A 7,197-nucleotide genomic window follows, 5' to 3' on the forward strand; every position below is an offset into this window, starting at 1 on the left:
CAATATCCTATTTTATTCTCTTTGGTTATATACTCAGATGGATTTGCTGGATCATATGGTAGTTCTATTTTTCATTTTTTGAAGAACTTCTATACTGTTTTCCATAGCAGCTGTACCAATTTACATTGCCACCAAGGGCACACAGGGTTTTCTTTTCTCCACATGCTTTCCAGTATTTGTTATTTCTTGTCTTCTTGATGATGGGCATTCTAACAGGTGTCAGATGACATCTCATTTTGATTTTGATTTGCATTTCCCTGATGATTAGTGATGTTGAGCATCTTTTCATGTACCTGTTGGCCATTTGGATGTCTTTTCTGGGGAAATGTCTATTCAAGTCTTACCCCAAGTTTTAAATCATGTTTTGTTTTTTTTTGGTATTGATTTATATAACTTTTTAAATATACTTTGGATATTGAGCCCTTATTCAATATATGGTTTGCAAATATTTTCTCCCATTCTGTAGGTTGCCCTTTTCATTTTGTTGATCGTTTCTTTTTAGAAGCTTTTAAGTTTGATGAAGTGCCACTTGTTGATTTTGCTTTTGTTACTTGTGCTTTTGGTGTTATATCCAAAATATCATTGCCAAGACCAACATCATTTATATGGTATTCTAGAAATTGCAAATCAATCTATAGAGAATTTGTAGAAGTCTAGCCTGTTTGAAGGAGATTTCAGCACACCATTGGAGTGGGAAGATATGAGTTTGGACTCAGTGGAGAGGGAGGAATTCCGCCAGAGCCCTCCCTCCCCCTATACCAGAAAGACACTGCAGGGGGTGAGGGTGGCAAAGCTGTTTAGCTTGGTAGCAACCTATCCTGCTGAGGTGGCGGTAAGCAGTGCTCGAGTTCCCCCACCACTCCAGTTGTACAGGTTGTGGCTTGAGAAACCCATTTTTTTCCGGAAGAATCTAGAGTACTGAGGCAGGACCCCCATGACTGAAGGGAGGGAGGAGAAAGGGAAGGAGGCAGATGAGAATAACAAAGGACAGTAAAACAAAGTGATTCCCTGTTGAATGCTTCAGGACATCAGTATTTAATCTGCCCACATGCCTCGGGGAGTAACCCACTCCAGGATCTCCCCACCAGGTCTATGGGCACCCACAACCCCAGTGCTACCATATCTCTTGGGCACCCACAACCCCAGTGCTACCCATTCTTTCTTTTTCTAACCCATATTCTTGTTTTTATCTGCAATCTAGAATTTTCTACCTCTTACCATAACTTACCATATCTCTCCTCACTCTATATATGGATCCTTGTGTGGGCTCCCCATAGCAGCAGCCACAGCAGTTTCATTAATCAGAGTACCCTCGAAAAAAGAAACCAGGGTATATTGGGCAGGGGAGAAACAGCAAATTGGAGCTGTAGCACCAGCTTCTGGAAACCAAAGAAAGATCTCTAGCAGCCAGCCTGGGGAGTTATAAGAACAAGAAAATAAAATGCTTAAGAATTCTGCCACAAGAGGGACTTGTGACCTACATCATCAATATTTCAAAACCATAAAACTAAAAAATATGAATAATAATGCATGTATTATTTCAGGCACATAAGCTATCTAGCCAAACATCATTCCATGTGTGAATACTCTCTAAAACATACCGGTTATAGAACCCATTCTTTCTTTTTCTAACCCATATTCTTGTTTTTATCTGCAATCTAGAATTTTCTACCTCTTCAGGTAGCATCACCTTCAAGATAGCTATTGACAGTAGTTTGACGATGGGCAGCTTGGCTTGGTAAAAAGGTTTTTTTTACAAAACTGTCTCACTTGAAAACACACAAAAATAAACTCAGATACATTAAATAGTTAAAGTTTAAAACAGAACTTATAAGGGAAAATCTATAAATCAACAGGATTAAAAACTATCCTCCCTCCAAAATAAGAGAGAAAAATAGGCAGAACCATATAATTTGTAGAAAACATAAAGTACATAATAAATATAGATTTATTATTTCCTTTATTCTGCTTGATTTGGATTAATTTTGCTCTCTTTCTATTTTTGAGGTAGGATTTTGAATCATCAAGATCTTTTCTCTTTTCAATGATAAGCATAAAGTCCTATAAACTTCCTTCTAATTATCACTTTTGATGTAGGCCACATATTTTGATAAATTGTGCTTTATTTTTCATTCATATAATATATAATATATATTTTTTTATTTGAGAAATTCTCTTTGTCCCCTTGCTTATTTAGAAGTGTGTGTTTGATTCTCTAATAGTTTAGAGATTCTTTGTTTATGGCGTTGTTCAATTCTTCTGTATCCTTGCTGATTTTACATAGTACTTTTATCAACAACTGACAGTGGTATATCAAAGTCCCTGATTATGAGTGTGGATTTGTCTATTTGTATATCCAGCTGTATAAGCTTTTGTTTCATGTGTTTTAAGCTATAATTTTGAGATTACATTTAGAAATATTATGCCTCAAGGTGGATTGACTTTTTATCATTATGTACTGTCCTTTTTTACTTGTAGTGATTTCTTTGTTCTGAAATCTCTTTACCTAATATTAATATGACCACTCCTGCTTTTTTTAAAAAACAATGTTTTCATGCATCTTTCTTGCATCCTTTTACTTTCAATTTACTTATCTCATTGCATTTGACTAAGTTTTCTGTAGATAGTATATTGTTGTATCACGCTTTAGTATTTTATCCACTTTGCCAATATCTTTCTTAAAACTGGTGAATTTTTATCACACACCTTTGGAATAATTATTGTGAGGCATTAGAAAACCCAGAGAACTCAGCCTCATGTAGTAGTTCAAGTCCTGAGTAGTATCAGCCGTCCACTTTCCTCTCTCCACCTTTCAGAGTCATACAATGCCTGTTTGTTGTAGCAAGTCTAGAGTACTTTAGAAATAAGACGGAGGACCTGGAAGGAATGGGCTACGCCACCTTGGTGGAACTGGAAGGCAGTTTTAGTTATTTATTTTTGTTTTGCCTTTTCCTGTCACACTCTTAGTGGGCACCTTCAATTAGAGAACTCGCTTTTTATATCTTTAAATGTTTTCTTTTTTGCGTAATTTTAGTATTCGTTCCCCCTCATTTTATCTTTTTACCCTCCATGCACTCTTATGAAATGGATTTGGGGATTTCTTGGTCTGTTCCTCACGTTTCTTAACATTTTCCTCCCACACTTTCTAACCCATTTTCTTTTTCTTTTCCTGACCCCTATCCTTGTTTTTATCTGCAATCTAGAATGTTCCACCCAGCTCTTCCAAACGACCAAGTTCCTCTCCAGCTGGGTTCGTTACAATATTAATAGAAAATTTACATATCGACAGCTGTGTTTTCATCATATCGTTCCTTTTCGTAAACACCTGTTTCATTTCGTGGATGTGCTATATGCTCTTACCCTTCTGATTACGTTAATTAGATGCTTGAGGGAGAGGGTGAGAGCCACCGTTGAGTCTTGCATTCTGCGGTGTTTTTAGTAAGGGACTTAGAGAGAAAACCTGCTGGGTGATGTTCCTCGGGACCTGTGTTTCTGGGTATGTCAGCCATCCAAGGTCCAACATGAACTGCTTCTTGCAGACAGATGCTACCTTCTTTCTGTCTAGTGTAGGGTCTAACAAAGAAGCTGTTACGTGCTCAGTCCAAACTACAGATGCTCCTCCTGCAGAACGTCAGTCAGCTCCCTCGTGGCCTGTCCCAGGGCATCTGCCCTCCAGGTCTGTATAATCTCTGTGGATAGAGCCCTCTCCCACTTTCCACAGTGGCACTCTATCGTGTACCTTGGAGACATTCTTTTCAATCTGATCTCGTCAGCGTTTTGTTCTCGAGACACAATCTCTGCTCCAATGAAGTTCCTTTCCTTTTCCATAAAGGAAAACCAGAGAAGACAGACAAGCTGAAAGAAATTTAGGACCTTCTCCCAAAGCGTTGTTTTCACCTTAATGTAGAGCTGTTGGATGTGTGTATGAATACATGTGGGTGTTTGTGTAAATATTAATGGATGCATTCATGTGTTTATTCTTCCGACAAATATTTATTGAGCCCCTGCTGTACTGGTGAAGGACCCAGAGATAGAGCAGTGGGAAAAATGGAAATAGTCCACGGGCTCATGGAGTTTAAACATAAGTGGATTAAACTTCCAATTCATGACCCCAAGAAATATGCTCAAGGTGGACTCTAGATATCTAATTTATGTTTTATGGGATTTTCGTTTGTTTGTTTGTTTGTTTTCAAAATTGGGATGGTACTCTTCTCAGGGTTATGAAGCTGCATTTCATTCGCCGGTCAATTATGTGTTTTAACCTTCCAGGTAAAGGTGCCCTAATAGAACTGATTGCCCCCCATATCCAATCAGAGACAGTAAAGAGAATGAAAAATAAGGAAGACAACTACATCTCTTTCACTTTAGGAGAGGGCCAGGTCCCTCGATCACATTCAATCTATAACACGTGACCTATTAGTTAGGAAGTACAGTGGGCTGTAATGTGAAACACTAAGACATGCAAAAAGATGTCTTATGCAAATTAGGGTTTTATTCTTCTCATATGACATAAAGTCAAGGGATGCTATGCGAGTTTCGCAATAACCTCAGGCACCAGGCAATGTCTTCCCTCCTTTTCCCACATTCCTAGCATGTGCCTTTGCCCCATAGTTATAAGATGGTTGCATTGCCTCCAGCATTATGACCATGTTTCATGCAGAAGGAAGTGGCGAGGCAAAAGCTAATGGGTACATGCCACTTGGATCTCTGCCCCCTCCCTTTTAAGTTTCTTACCAGATATCCCACCAAAAATATTCTGCTTAGTATCATTGGCCATAATTGCATCACACTTCACCACTGTGTGTTTGAGAAATTTGGAAAAATTGTTTACATGGACATACTGCCGCACCTGAACTATCACTCAGACACAGTATGATGTAATAAGGAGCAAATAAGTGGGACTGCCCAGAGCACACTCACTCCTCAGCAGATATCAAAGAGCACACTGACTTCCCCACAGAGAGGCAGCACACCCTGCGGAGATCGCTAATGATCCCCTTTCCTGGAACATCAGGGTCCGATTGTGCTGGCAGCCTGCGGGCATACCATGAGTTCTGTGGAACATCACGGAGTACAGGAGAGGAACTGCAAGTTCATACCATCATCCGTGAAAGAGTAGGCTAGAGATGGAGCAGATAGAAATGCTCTGTTGAGAGGTGATCTGTGCCACTGCTGACAAGTTAAGTCAGCTGATAAATTTTGGCAACTGATATTAACCTACAGTTCCTGGAACACAGAGGGGCTTCTCAGAAAGTGTCTCATACTAGGACACAATAAATGGCCAGACAACACTATTAGTGTCGGTGAGATGCGATTCAATGTTAAAATACTTTATTGAAACTTTCCTATTGCTCTGCTCACTGCTTCGACCCCAGTTACCAACAAGGTTACATTTTGTTTGTTTTTGATTTAGCAAATAATTCGTATAGACAGGATAACTAGGTTCCAAAGTTTAACAATCAGAAAATGATTACCTTGATTCACATGCAAAGATGCTGTAAGAAAAATGTAAAAAAAAAGTCATAAGCAGATCATCTAATATATGTTCTAAACAATAAAGCCACAAAGTAAAATGAAATATTAAATGACTATTATTATTTAATAATTAATGACTATGATTTATCTACTTTAGATGTCATTTATCTATTATCTGTCTTCTGTGGTAGATGATGGCGTATCTCACTTATACCTTTTCTCTGGAACCTTTTTCTTCCTTCTTCAATGCGAACTAGTTTCTTGATATACAAGTTAAAGATATGTCATTCTAGACTTTGAATTACTAAACTCCTGAGTTGGCATAAATATTTTTGATGCCATGTTTTCATCTTCTTAAAAAATTAATTCATCTTTCTGCTAGAGTACATTTTGTAAAGAAAATTAACTTGCAGTTCCTCTCCTGTACTCCGTGATGTTCCACAGAACTCATGGTATGCCCGCAGGCTGCCAGCACAATCGGACCCTGATGTTCCAGGAAAGGGGATCATTAGCGATCCCCGCAGGGTGTGCTGCCTCTCTGTGGGGAAGTCAGTGTGCTCTTTGATATCTGCTGAGGAGTGAGTGTGCTCTGGGCAGTCCCACTTATTTGCTCCTTATTACATCATACTGTGTCTGAGTGATAGTTCAGGTGCGGCAGTATGTCCATGTAAACAATTTTTCCAAATTTCTCAAACACACAGTGGTGAAGTGTGATGCAATTATGGCCAATGATACTAAGCAGAATATTTTTGGTGGGATATCTGGTAAGAAACTTAAAAGGGAGGGGGCAGAGATCCAAGTGGCATGTACCCATTAGCTTTTGCCTCGCCACTTCCTTCTGCATGAAACATGGTCATAATGCTGGAGGCAATGCAACCATCTTATAACTATGGGGCAAAGGCACATGCTAGGAATGTGGGAAAAGGAGGGAAGACGTTGCCTGGTGCCTGATGTTATTGCGAAACTCGCATAGCATCCCATCCCTTGATGTCATATGAGAAGAATAAAACCCTAATTTGCATAAGACATCTTTTTGCATGTCTTAGTGTTTCACATTACAGCCCACTGTACTTCCTAACCTAACTGTCACGTGTTATAGATTGAATGTGATCGAGGGACCTGGCCCTCTCCTAAAGTTAAAGAGATGTAGTTGTCTTCCTTATTTTTCATTCTCTTTACTGTCTCTGATTGGATATGGGGGGCAATCAGTTCTATTAGGGCACCTTTACCTGGAAGGTTAAAACACATAATTGACCGGCGAATGAAATGCAGCTTCATAACCCTGAGAAGAGTACCATCCCAATTTTGAAAACAAACAAACAAACAAACGAAAATCCCATAAAACATAAATTAGATATCTAGAGTCCACCTTGAGCATATTTCTTGGGGTCATGAATTGGAAGTTTAATCCACTTATGTTTAAACTCCATGAGCCCGTGGACTATTTCCATTTTTCCCACTGCTCTATCTCTGGGTCCTTCACCAGTACAGCAGGGGCTCAATAAATATTTGTCGGAAGAATAAACACATGAATGCATCCATTAATATTTACACAAACACCCACATGTATTCATACACACATCCAACAGCTCTACATTAAGGTGAAAACAACGCTTTGGGAGAAGGTCCTAAATTTCTTTCAGCTTGTCTGTCTTCTCTGGTTTTCCTTTATGGAAAAGGAAAGGAACTTCATTGGAGCAGAGATTGTGTCTCGCGAACAAA

This window comes from Pteropus alecto, unplaced genomic scaffold (genome assembly GCF_000325575.1).
Source record: "Pteropus alecto unplaced genomic scaffold, ASM32557v1 scaffold45, whole genome shotgun sequence".
Classification (NCBI taxonomy): domain Eukaryota; kingdom Metazoa; phylum Chordata; class Mammalia; order Chiroptera; family Pteropodidae; genus Pteropus; species Pteropus alecto.